The sequence below is a fragment of the Pezoporus occidentalis genome, unplaced genomic scaffold (genome assembly GCF_034315485.1).
Source record: "Pezoporus occidentalis ecotype Australia unplaced genomic scaffold, CSIRO_AGI_Poc_V1 ctg235, whole genome shotgun sequence".
Classification (NCBI taxonomy): domain Eukaryota; kingdom Metazoa; phylum Chordata; class Aves; order Psittaciformes; family Psittacidae; genus Pezoporus; species Pezoporus occidentalis.
Window position 1 is genome coordinate 405616 of NW_026914233.1, and position 14078 is coordinate 419693.

General features: G+C 40.8%; 1 long non-coding RNA gene across 1 annotated transcript; it reads left to right on the forward strand.

The window, feature by feature from the left end:
• The first annotated feature begins 118 nt into the window (after positions 1 to 118).
• Positions 119 to 5359, forward strand: LOC134165269 (uncharacterized). The gene is made up of 3 exons (XR_009965454.1): positions 119 to 247; positions 2464 to 2599; positions 2897 to 5359. It is a non-coding gene; the product is annotated as an uncharacterized LOC134165269 (long non-coding RNA).
• The last annotated feature ends 8719 nt before the right edge of the window (positions 5360 to 14078 follow it).

Genomic DNA, 14078 nt, shown 5'->3' on the forward strand with positions numbered 1-14078 from the left:
GCCTCAGGCGTGAGGTGAGGTGAGGTGAGTGGTTGTGTAGTTGCCGAAGCAGCATCTTATGGTGCGTTAAATGTGGCTGAACCCTGGTTTGTGCTGTTGTGTGGCCACCAGAAGAAGTTCCTACGGGACCATTAAACTCTCCGTCAGCTTCCCTCATTCTGTACTGGACATAAGACTTGCCAAAGACAGTGTAAACTACAGCAGCATTGTAACAGCTTGACACGCTTGCCTTAAAATGCCTAAAGATGTAAGTGTTTTGGAACATGACTCATTAGAACATATGAGCTTACCATGCCTTTACTTTAAAATAGTGTTCTTACAGTTTGCCAATCATGGAAACAACCAGGTTGGAAAAGCCCTTCAAGCTCGCCCAGTCCAACCGTTCCCCAGCACTCCAAGGCCACCACTAACCCATGGCACCGAGGCCTCGTCTCCACGCTGTGTGAACACTTGCAGGGACGGTGACTGCAGCCCTGCCCTGGGCAGCCTGTTCCAATGCCTGAGCACCCTCTGGGGAAGGAATTGTTCCTCAGCTCCATCTAAACCTGCCCTGGTGCAGCTTGAGGCCGTTTCCTCTTGTCCTGTCCCTTGTTCCTTGGGAGCAGAGACCGACCCCACCTCACTACAACCTCCTCTCAGGCAGTTGTAGGGAGCAATCAGGTCCCCCCTGAGCCTTCTCTTCTCCACACTGAACGCCCCAGGTCCCTCAGCCAAGAGAGAATTGAGGAATAAATAGAACTAGTTGTATTTTAAGAGAAAAAAAAATAATTAAAATCACAGTATATTGCTAATTTTCAATTATTAATTTATTAATTTTATTGTAATATATTTTATGTAAAATATTCAAATCCCAGTTAGTCCTTCTTCTGATAACTCTGGTCCTCTGAGTCCAAAATAGCGGTAATGGGAAAATTACATTACATTGAGGAAGATGATTAATTACTTTTTGGGCACAGAGCCTTGAGGGTGAAAAAGTTGTATTGACATACTAGGAACTGCAGAAATGTAATTTCAGATGGAAGTGATATGATTCAGGAAATTTTCTTTGCATGGAAGAGGTTTTGGAGAGGCTTGGAGGGATTTTTTTCTGTTCTCCTTGGTTAGTTGGCTTTGAGGGTTATTTTGTTCTGGGGGTTTTGTGCTGGGTTTAGTGCTTTTGTGTTGTTAGGATAGGGTAGGTAAAACAGCAAGCAAAGCAATAGCTTGTTGGATGTTTATTGCTTGAGGCCAAAGAATGACATTTCCATAATGAAATTGGTATAACGGACTAGTAGTCAATATTTTCATAGCCAAATTTCAATCTGACAACATAGATTGTGTTTCAGCATATTTCTTCAGCTCAAAATAGTATTTCAGCAATGAGCTATATGTTTACTGTCTATTTTCCTTTAGACGCTACCTCTATTTTTGGACATGCTTTTGGGTGAGTAGTGAAGTTGCCTTTGGTTATAATGCAGTAGGATGGTAAAAGGAAAAGAGGATACAGATTAAGAGTGAGAAGATCCAAAAGAAAATGGAATAATAACTTTGAAATTATTCAGAAAGCAAGCAAGCAGGAAAGGTGTGTTTAGCAGTTGAGACAGGAAGTTATGGAAATGATATTGTACAACATGGGAACGTATCTTCCAGAAATTGAAGTAGATCAGGGTTTCATAACCGTTTAATTGTAAAGCGTGTGTGAAATGATAATTGTGTGTAGACAACAGCATTCTAGGTTTCTTGGTCATTGTTTCATGTGAGCTGCTACTACTGGATGTTTCTTCGTTTTCTGTTTACCTAAAGATTGTGGAAAGCCTGGAATACAAAAATCGTGGGGCTTAACACCATCTTCCAATTTTAAAGCTTACAGTTTTATTTTAAAAAGCCATAAAAAAAATAAGAAAGAATAAAATTCTAACTCCATTAATGTCAATGGCAGTTTTATTGTTGGCTGTGACACAGGTGGTGTTTCACCTTTACATTTCCCAGTCACTTAGAGAGCAAGCAGCCGTTTACATCCATTGTCATTATTAAAATAAGAATAATAAAGCATAGCTTTGATGCGTTCCTGAAAGATAGAATGTTAGGTTGCTGCAATCCCCTTTGGAGAAGCAAACTCACCTTCATTACTTCTGGATCTTTCATCTGAAGAACATCAGCCTGACCTTGTCAGCTTAAATACTGTCATTTGCATACAAGGTCAGCCCACCTCCAATCTAGAGAGCAAGGTCTCTCCTTACCATCCAATTTCTGAACCGCAGAAGGAATACAGAGTTCCAGTCCACTACTGAATAATTAACAATGCACTGGCTATTTCTGTGATCAGCACCTAATCTGAAAGACTGTGGTTAAGGATTCATGAATTCTTCAAGCACAGTACAGGTACAGTGGAGAGCCAGTGCTAGGATTCTCTGCAGCAACAGTAACTATGATGATTGTAAAAAACAACCTATAATAGCAGAGCTCCTGTTGTGTTGCAAACAGATATGTTGTGGTTTATAGCAAAACCAAAGAACAAGTTTCTACCCAGCCTGCATGCAGTGAGCAAAGGACAAGACAACCCCCTTTTCCAGTACTGATTTTGGTGGGGCAGAATTTTGTGACAGCTTTCTAGAGAAAGGTGATGTTCTTCCATCCTTCCTTGTCTCACCAGAAAATAAGTTCCTAGTAGAATTGGGAATAGTTACTTCATCTTCTTACTTACAGCATATTTACAGTGTAGGAGGTTGGAGGACCATCCGCTTTGAGGCCAGCTACTGTTTTTCTGCCATAAAGTAATGGGGATCTAAAGATTGTATCTAAGTGGTTCACCACAGCTTAGTGTAAATTAAAGATAATGAAGAGAGAATATACTTAATAATTGTATTTTTAGGTTGCTAGATAACCATAACAGTAATACTTTGATACATATTTATAGGACTTGACTGATAGAGGATCACAGAAGCATTTGCAAAGGGATAGGAGGGGAGGGTGTGAGTATACAAATCCCACCTGAAGCCAGTGCAGTAAGATGCCTTTGAAAACCTCTCTCCTGAATCTCAACACTGTTACTTCTAATCTGTTGCAGATGCCAAAATAACAGGTTACACAGACACTCTTCTGGAAATCAGACCCACGTTACTGGATCAGTCTTTGTTCTACTCTTTGTTATCCCAAAGGTGCATTAAGACTATGCTGACATTTGCCAGGAGTTCAAAGCTCACATCAAATTTTTATGTATCTTGACATATGTTGTCTAGAAATAGACACAGATAATACTGATAAGTTAGCTTCTCTGTGAGCTTCATTCAGAGATAACTTCTGGATACTCCCTGTTAATGATTCTTTATTTCCTGATACACCCATTAAATGATAAGTTGTTTGTTACCTCGGGTATTAGGTTGGTAATTATTGCAGCCTATACTAATGAACTTCATGATACTCTTACTGAATTTTGTTGAATTATTAAGAAGGAGCATCGGCAATACAGTGATTCATGCTAACTTTATTCATATTCCTACCATTTATTTTGTCTACAATAAGCCCTGTGGATAACCCTTTAATTCTGGCATCAACATATATGCAGTAAATACTGCCATCCTAACTTTTCATCTCTTTATCCACCTAGAGCCCTGGTCTTTTTGTTTTGTCTTTTGAAGATAATCTACCCATTGTTTTGAACTCTTTTACCTTCCAGTAGATTTCAACATTACTTGCAATCCAGTCTTAATAGTTTATGTGGGTACATCTGGAGTAAGAACAGTGATTGTAACAGATTTACTTAATATCTCAGTTGTAATTCTTAGTACAATGGGTCTTTACTTGGATCATAATAGCAATGGACAATGATGTGACAATTATTAACAGATTTCCATTGTTTGAAAATGTGTGGTTGTATTTTTCCAAAGGAAAATGAAAAGGAGAAACATACTGTTTATTGCCTATAAAACTAGCAACCATTATAAAGTCTGTAACCCCCTTCTCTTTTGACTTCATTTAACCAGGTTGTGTACATCTGAAAAACTCCATTCACACATGGTCAGTGGAAACCTTGATAAAATATGACAACGAAAACTTCCACATACGCAGCTTCATCTTGGTATTGCAAGCCTGCTTAAGGTAAGTTGCTTTTTGAAATGTCTGGCTCTTGGGGACCATTTTGTGATAGAAAGTACTGAAGATATGCCAGTCTTTTTGTCTTCCTGCTGTTGATACACAGCCCCTGCAGTGAAATGACCAAAAACACTGAAGAAGGAGCAGACTGTAAGAAAGACAGGAGGCCTAAGGAGAGAAGAAATTGGAGTGTAGGAAAGGAAGGCTGGAACTGGGGAGCAGGTGCTAGGTGAGGCCAACGTGGTACGATTGGGTTTTGCATATAGGAATCACAGAATTGATAAAGACCTTGGAACAGCTGAGAGGGGAGACGGAGTGTGACCTTCAGCTTCAACAGAGACGTGAGAGCTAGGCAGTTCGGAAGAGCCGTGAGGCTGCAACTTTGGAAAACTTGAAAAAAGTAATAGACTATGAAGAGACGAAGCACTGATGTAGGGAGGAGTTTTCCTCAGGAAGACAGGTACAGGCAACTCAGAGAAGAGGGAAAGTAAAAGAAGAGTAAGAAGGGAGGCACCTAGATCTGGCATAGGGAGACACTGCAAATGGTATAGGTAGCTGAGAAGCAAGACTGAGAATAGCTAGGGACTGAGCTGAAGAATTCTGTGAGAAGAAGGAGCTGAGCCAACAAAAGATTGCAGGAAGAGTCAAATTTAGAAGTGAGGAGAGGGAGAAAGGGCTTAGCAGAGCAATAGGCTGAAAAAGACACGGCAAAAGAAGCAGTACCCACAATGGTTTCTCCAGGATGACTCCAGCTGAGAAACCCAATGGCCAAATGTATTTAGCATCCTCTCTACAGATGTCAGCTTAATTCTCCTGCTAGTTACTGTTTGTTCTCTTGTCAGAGAGCTGTGGTACAGATCTGGATGTGGTATATGATATAATCCCACATTATAATTATGTGGATGTTTGAATTAAACCTAGAGAATTAGACATCCACACATATAAGCAGCTATGCAACACTGACATGATAAACCTAAAAGACTTTGAAAGTTTAAAAATTCCAGAAGATGAGGACTGCGTTTTCAGGTAGTTGCATGCTTATGTACCATTTTTTTCCTATGGGAATTTTGCCTTACTCACTCCACAAGATGAAAGGACTTATTGAATCAACATGTATGCAATGCTGTGTTCTACCCACAGTTGCTCAGTTTGCTGCCCCCAGATTTATGTAGCGATATGAACTCTATTATTCAAGCTCCAGATATATTAATTTCCATATTAACATTGCTGTGCCATTCTTCAGTACACTCTCTGAGGGCTCCAAAACATGAATTAACTTATTTTTGCAACATCCATCTGCTTTTAATAATTGACTGGTTGAAAGTAAATTGATGTGTTTTTTTCATATATATTCTTGTGTGTAATTTCCAAATATCCTAGCACAGGCTTTAAATATCATGTGTCTCTTAATGAAAACGGACTCCTGTAAAAAAGCAAAATTGCTGTTTGATTCTTTCCCTGTCTCTTTTTATGGACAGTAGAACCAAAACAGATGATAGTGTACACTGATTGATGATTCTGTGATTACAGGCTTATTCAGTGTATCAGTCTATGTGACCCCATGTAATATCTTTTTTCATGCCTTACCTAGAATCATAGAATGAACAAGGTTGGAAAAGACCTTCAAGAACCTCAAGTCCAACCATTCCCCAGCACTGCCAAGGCCACCACTAACCCATGGCACTAAGGGCCTCGTCTATACCATGTGTGAACACTTGCAGGGACGATGGCTCCAGCCCTGCCCTGGGCAGCCTGTTCCAATGCCTGAGCACCCTCTGGGGAAGAAATTGTTCCTCAGCTCCATCTAAACCTGCCCTGGTGCAGCTTGAGGCCGTTTCCTCTTGTTCTGTCCCTTGTTCCTTGGGAGCAGAGACCGACCCCACCTCACTACAACCTCCTGTCAGGCAGTTGTAGGCAGCGATCAGGTCCCCCCTGAGCCTTCTCTTCTCCAGACTGAACCCCCCAGGTCCCTCAGCCGTTCCCCATCACACTTGTGCTCCAGGCCCTGCACCAGCTCCGTTGCCCTTCTCTGGCCCCGTTCCAGCACCTCAGTGTCTTTCTTGCAGTGAGGGGCCCAGAACTGAACACAGGTTTTGAGGTGCAGCCTCACCAGTGCCCAGCACAGAAGAACAATCCCTGCCCTGGCCCTGCTGCTGCACTGGTGCTGATCCAGGCCAGGAAGCTGGTGACTTCTTGTCTTCTGGGCACCAGCTGCTCATGTTCAGCTCTGTCAGTCAGAACCCCCAGGTCCGTTTCATGAAATTCAACACTTAAGACTTTGAATTGTAAATTTATTTGTTAAAGGTTGCTTCCTGTGGAAAGGGCTGAGTTAAATTTCAGTATTAGCTCAGAAACAGGGATGCTGCTGATTTGAGAAACTGAAGGTTGACAAAATGGCCAAGATTTATGTTCAGCAATTAAGGTAACAAAAAAACCCAGCCCTGCTTCCCAGAAAGTGCCTTTGGACACTGTTCAGAGGTTTTCAGGAGCTGCGTGAATTGGTGGGACAGTGGGAAAAGTCAGTCAGAGGCACTTTTTGGTAGAGCTACTCGGGGAATCACAGTGAGGTTCCTTGAAGCTGCGGTGCCTCCCGGGTATCTAAACTTGGTCATCCAAACTAAGAGGACCCTCCAAACCCAAGCACCAGGTTTTCTGCTTATCCACTGCAGTTTCTGTCAGTGAGACTCGTGAGGGAGTCATTTGTATGTGCTTGATTTCCCACTTCAGCTTTAGAGCATAAAGTATGTACTAATCCTCTGATGAATGTCTGAAGCTCACTGTGCAACACCAGTGATCACTAGTGCTGGTCTGAACAAGGGTGGAGAATATCACCAGGCAACGTGCCCTCTCCTCGGAAGATGGGCACAGGTGATGTGCTTATGAAGCTCATGTTATGGGCTGTTTACAGCAATAATCGGCTTGCATCCATGTTAACAACAGGAGAGTGTAGCATTACGCTGCAGTAACGCTGAACTCCTGCTTTGCAAACCGCAGGCATGGAGAAGCTAATGGTTTGTTTTTCCCCTGTTACTGAATGACACCTTCACTCTAAGAATGCCAGACACAGTGAGTCACGAAAAGAGCATCAGTCAGCAGAATTTTCAGGCTCTTTCCCTTTTTCTGTAATAAGCAGAAGCAGGACTTTGGAAATTTCAGTTTTCTTTTGGGTTGGTAGATATTTTTTCTTAGGTCTTTACAGTTTCACCTTCATTTTCCTCATGCTGTTGCTGGTTTTCTTTCTCTCATTATGATTGAATTGTTAGTTCCTTACCAGTTTCTTGGTACTTCAGAGGTACCACCATTTCAGTTTTCAGAAGTGTTGCTTCTGACAACCAGAGGGTATTTCACCTTTAATATCCTTAAAATGGTCTGTAAGCAGGTCACTGGTTGAAATGAATGGAAACAGAAATCTATGAGTCTGAGAAAGCACAAGAAGCCAGGCAGAAGTGCACACAGCAAGTTAACACCAGTTCTAGCATCCATTTCAGGCAGTATATTATCCACATTCTCTTCCCACTCCTTTTGCTTTGCTTTGACACAGATCGTGACCAGTGAATGGTATATAAGGCATATGCTGTTGTCTTTAAGCAGAAGCATATGGATACTTATGTAATCTTATTTAGTGCTAGTTTGTAATGATACTATTAATGCTTTAGGTTTTGGCCAAATTTCCCTAAACTTCTGCTGTCCCATTTTTAGTGTGTGACAGAGAGGCGTGTAAGAAAAGAAACTTGAATATATCCCCATTTACATCTCTATTTCTGGAAAATACTGAATTATTATTGCATTATAGCAATAAAGCAGGTTTGGACTATAGGAATTAGTTATTTTATAAATGACTCAGCAGTGAACTGAAATTAGCTAGGACATTTGGTTAGTTTGCCAGCAGTGCTATCCACTTGAGAGGAGGGTAGTCTAAGGTGTTTAGAAATGGTTGAACCCCAGTTGAGGTGACGTTATAGCAGCCATGAAAAGGTGCATGTTCTCTATCATACAAGCACAGAATTCTTTTGTTTCTGCTCTAGGTCCAAATTCCATTTTGACAATTCATAGTTTACTATTTCTGTTCCACTACTGCAGTGTCACAAATAAAATTAATGAATGAATAAACCACTTTCATAATTGCTTGAGCTTTTCACTGATACTTTTTCCTCACAATATGCAGAACAGGTGGTTTGTTACCAAAAAGGCGCTGAGCATGTTCAAACTGAATCTTTCATGAGGTGGTCATTAGTTGACCTGACCCTTACAAGAAAACTTCTGTGCAAAAGATTGAAGCCAAGAACATGCTCTATACAGAAACAGCCTAAAAATGCATGTTGTTTTATTGAATTTGAATAAACTAAGCATTTTAGTAGTCTTTAAGAGAAACTGATGTATTGGATTTATATATTTTCTGCTCTTTTCGTATGTAAAAGTGACTAGAAATTACGGCTTTAAGAGAATTTGTTTTTCTCTCAGGCCAGTACTTAGAGATCTGGTACAGGCAGTTTGTTGTTGCATGTTATTTGTCTGTTAGAACACTAATAGAGCTTTTGACAGAAGCACAGAGAGATGACTCAGTACTCGGCAGATAAAACTGTTCAGTCATGGCCCTAAATGCATTTTATTTTAGTTCAGCCAGTGAACAGGGGCACTGCATGGACTTTGCTGATTAAAAACAAAAGTAAGGAAACAGAAGCTGGGTTTGACAATGTTAAGTGGAAAGCTGCAACCACAGAGAGCTCGGATAGGCAGTAGGTGGCAGAGTGCTCCCAGTAATCGGGAGGAAGTTGTGACTCAAGCCTTTTCCTGATGTCCCCGGTTTTGTAGTTCAAGCTGGTGTAAAGATGAGAGATGTAAAGGTGGAGAGAATCATAGCATTCAAACACACTACCTACTTTTATAAAGTATGCCGGGGATACTGGGGTCAGCACTTGCCAGGAGAGGGGTTGTTGCTTCTATGTACGCTGCGTTATCAGTTCCTAAAGTAACTGTGGCAGGTTATCCTGCCCTGCAGCAGTTGGGTGACCTTGATCTTGCTTTGGAGCATTTGCCACCGTTGAGACTAAGCTAGTGCTTTGCCACCTCTAGAGAACAATATGTACATAGTTTACTCACTACTCAGAAATCCCTCTTAGCTCCATATACCTCAAGGAGATTTTAAACCAAAATAGAGTTTAACACATGGATTATTATGTCTGAGGATGTCTATAGATAACCAAGGCCTCCGCTGTTTTCTGCATACATGCAACATAAATGATGTGTCTAAAGTAGTCTCCAAAGAGCAGACCATCCCATTAAAATAGTTTCTGTACAGTACCCAAAAGCTGGGATCCAGTCTTCTGGCAAAGCCTTTTTTCCATGCTTGCCCTTCCCTAAATGATGCTAACCTGGAACAAATCTACCTATCTCTATTAAGCAGATTGGTTTAAAACAAGTTCACCTTGAGCAGTTTCCACAGTGCCCTGCTGCAAATAATCAATCCACTCAGGGAAATACCTTGTCCTAGGGAAACTTATGGTGCTTCCACAAAGTCTCCCATCACATTTGTTTTTCATGCCATTATTTTGCTGACTGCCAAAGGCTCTCTCTAGTATATACTGAGAAGTTTTATTACCTACTTAGGACTAGGCTGCTCTATCAAAGTAGGAGTGCCCAAAGACTGCTGAAAACCACACCAGGAAACGGTTGGTAAACACTTGGGGGAGCTGCCCATCCACTGTGTGAAAAGATTTATGGAATGATATGCTTAGCATTCTTCAGATAATCTGGAGCTAGTTTTGTCACCAGACAAGATTTAAAGGCAAAAGTATCTATAGGCATAGATTTTTGTAATTGGAAAAGCATTATAAAACTACAAAATAACCAAACCTTATGGAAATGATATTTTTATTGAGGTTATGCTGTTTTAAAAATGATACATCCACAGCTGCTTCTATATTTAAGTTGGCTTCTGAGACTGACCCTTTAGGCTCTGCTAATAGTTACTGGGACATCACATGGATAGGCAGAAACTTAGTTCTTTTTGCTTTCCTTCTCAGGCTATTTAACATTTCTACCAAGTGCTTTGGTTAGACTAAGATTATACCAGTAGTCTTCAGGATGCTTTCTCCTGCTTGTATCTTCCTTAAGTCTTGATGGAATAGCTTTACAAATGATACATCATAGAACATAGAGATTGTCTGAGTTCCCTTCCATTTGCAGAATTAGCTTGCTATCACTGCATCAATTGCTTAGCATATAAATGAAAGATTGATTTGAGAATGGGTGTCCAGCTGTGCGCAGCTCCCCTCCTTCCTCCCTCATACACACTTAGTCAGACTTTGGGGAAATCAGGAGCAATGCTGTCACAGGAATGTTTACGAGTGCTCAATGCACATGGAAGCACATGGCGGAAAGCAAAAACATCTCTGCAAACAGAAAAAGGCGCTCCAGGACCATCCCAATCACGGTCATCCCAATCTTCCTGTCAGAAGAGCTAGTTTTCAAAAGTGTTAGGTTTTATTAGAAACCTCCCCAATTTCATCCTATTCTGTGAGCATTCCTATTGTATTTCCAGTTGTTTTAGGATTTGCTTTGGACAGATAAGAGTCTGTAACATCTTTCTGAGTCAGCAGTGCAGTTATTTAAAGTTTAGCATTGTTATTTCAGGGTATGTGGTCTCTTTCTTCCTGGCAGTGTTGAAGGCCACTGTTCAAGTGTTGGACAGAGCCTTGGGTAACGTGGTCTAGTGTGAGGTGTCCCTGCCCATTGGAGGGGGGTTGGAACTGGATGACCTTAAGGTCCTTTCCAACCCAAACTATTCTGTGATTCTATGATATAATTCTTTGTGGTTTTGCTGATATAATTCTTTGTACATTCTAGAACTACATCCTAAACCAGAAAGATATGTCATTATAAAATGACACACTCAAGAAGAGTGAGTGTGTTTGCGCTCTCCAAAGTGGCACTTACTTCACTGAAACGAAAGTTTGTTTAGAGTTTTTATTCTACTTCTGCTAATGCAAGCTGTGGTTATGAAAGCCACCTAGTATTTTGTTCAGAGATACTGGTCTGAAGCATCAGGTAAAGAATTATTAGGTAACTGTACTCTTTTGCCTGCAATTCTGCAGAAAATAGTATTCTTCTTAAGGCTCAAGTGAGACAGCCATTAGTGACAACAGCACTTCATGGTGGAGAATGGTCTTCTTGACAAAGAACTGGTATTCAAATCATAGGGAAACATCAACCAGATAACCCGACTCAAAAACAGCTCAAACTCAGCCAATGGCTTTTTTACATTAATGTGTGGTGAGAAAGGGAGAGATCTAAATCAGCAGAGACTATGCTTTGGTACATTAAGGTTGAGTGTGGTTATTAGAATGAAGAGTTGGAGGATTAAAGACCCATTTGGTTCACATCTATAACCAAATAGGTTTGGTGGTTAAAACGTGTAAGAGTAAGCAACAGCTTACTCTTGTCCTGCTCACTATATTTCGGTATATTTGTTGTCCTTCACCTACCATGTCCTGTCCTGTCTATCCTACCAGTAGTTCAGAGGTGAGAGCAAATAGGCATACGAGAGAAGACAAACCGATAACTGTGTTGGAGATAGGCTAACCACCACATAGTGAGGCTTAATATATCCTGTCTTTGCCAACTCCAACTTTGCAAATAGTGTAGTGAAAATTAGGTCTTCATTTGTCAGAAGGAGGTTTTCATGTGCTTGTTTGAAGTTAACTTACAGATTCAAGGTGGATTTTGATCCACATTTTCTCTTACCAAGAAAAGAGGACTTTGTGTTCCTTGTGCATAAATGGATTGATAAGGCTCTCTTCCACCCTTATGAAGGGCTGCTTATATCAATGGCAAGTTGTCTCTTCTTTATATGAGTGTAACATGATGTATTTGAATTGTTCATTTAACTCTTCTGCCCTGGCCTGTATTGTAAATGTACTTCTCTGTCGATTTCTAAGTGAAGAAACTGTTGTACAACAAACAGTAACTTACTAATCATCGCATCCATTTTAATTTTAAGTGTGTGTGGTTCAAAACTCCTGCACAGGAAGTAGGCTTTTTATCCACTTCAGCTCTTGCTGCTTCCTGAAGTGCACGCAGGAGAAGCCCTGAGAAGGTCTTAGAATGAAAAGAATGGAGAAGCTCCACTTCCAAGAGGTACTGGAAATGTCCTCAGTCAGCTCAGTAGTTGTAGGTGTTACAGAATTATGCTAGTCTTCCTATAATTATAGATCCAAATGCTGTCAAGACTAGTATTTCAGAGAAGAGAGGACATGTGCTTGCCTATTTGGGTCTTAAGTTACAGGGGTGTGAGTCCATATATCCTTTTAATTCTCATCTTCCTAAAGAAAAGGCTTTATGATCATCCTGCATCTTACAACCTTTCTCTCCAAAATTTATAGGGTAGATGAGCTAGCAGAATTGCGGTGTCTTTTGAAGCCAAGGGCTCCCTGTAAGAGGGCAAGAGCTTTAGCTGCCATGAAGAGAACACAGGAAATATCCTTTTTCTTTTGACATGAACATGACTGGCTAAATATAGAGAGAGTTGGAGCCAGTACACTTTTCTTTTACCTGTATCTATTTTGAACTGATAAATGTTATCTTTCTCCTCTCTACAGCTTTTTTAAAAGCTCACTGCAAGCTCAGTCTGGAGGATGGCTGGGTTTGACTATGTACTCTCAGCTTCAGGAGAGAAAGCAGTGTCATTATTGCACTTTAAGAGAAAGTACAGAAATTAGCACAACTGGACTTTGAACATGGCTTTTTAGCTGACTTTCCAACTGTACCTGATCTCCTAATTGTGGCCTTGCAGAACTTGCCAGTGCAAAAATCCCTCTGGAAGGAAAGTTGCCTTGTCACAGAAGAGCCCATGTGATGTAAATAGTTCCAATGGTTTGCTATTACTTCAGGAGCAACTCATGTTTATTTATTTGAGTCTTAATACTTGGCAACTAGTGATGAAGAAGCATTATTGTCTAAACCAATAAAGCTAGCCATTTATAGCTAAATGTCCACCTTTCCTCCCCAGCTTGATAAGAAATACTCCAAGGAGTACAGTAGTTTTAGCTATTTTATGCCAAGAATACAATCTTAGGCAATATTGCTAACATCGCCTCAGCATGGATTCATAAGGGCCAAAATTCATGCCTAAGAATAAGCCAGCCCTACCCTCATCATCACTGTCAAACTCTATCACTGTTAGTCTTTACTCTTATTTGTAGAGTAGGATTTTTAGCATTTTTGGTTTTGGAGAAAAAATTAGAATCATAAACTTGTCTTTTAATCCAAACTCAACATTTTTTTTGACTGAAGAGATTTTTTTTTTTTTTTAATACAGTGTATTTATTATCCTGTTTTCTGTATGTTTACCACACCAAAGCAAATGTGTTTAATGAGAAGAAAGGCTATAATTAGGATCCAGTCTCCCTACATTACAGGTACACATGAACTGTAACAGGGGAAGTTCAGGTTAGATCTAAGGAAGAAGCTCTTCCCTGTGAGGGTGCTGAGGCGCTGGCACAGGGTGCCCAGAGAAGCTGTGGCTGCCCCATCCCTACCAGTATTCAAGGCCAGGTTGGATGGGGCTTTGAACAATCGTGTGAGGTGTCCCTGCCCATGGCAGGGGATTGGAACTGAATGAGCTTTAAGGTCCTTTCCACCCCAAACCATGCTATAATTCTATGAACGTTAGTGCTCCAGACTGAGCTGGTGTTACTCTGCAAGCCAGACAGCTCTGCTGTACTGGTGCAGTGTGGGCAATATTCCTGACTGTGAACAAGTTCCAGAACGAAATCAATGCAGAGGTTGTTGCTGACCGAGCTGGAGAGTGCTGTGTGTGCACTGCTGTCTACCATATGCACCAGAAAATCCTGCTGCAGAGCTTCTAGTTGCCACCATGATTATCATAGAGGCAGATGATGTCACCGCTAGAGGGCAAATGGAAAAGGTTTTTGTCATCGTTAGTGTTATTTATGTCAAAGCATCAGTGCTTTAAAAATCTGTTTTTAGAGAAGGAACAAACCTGAACA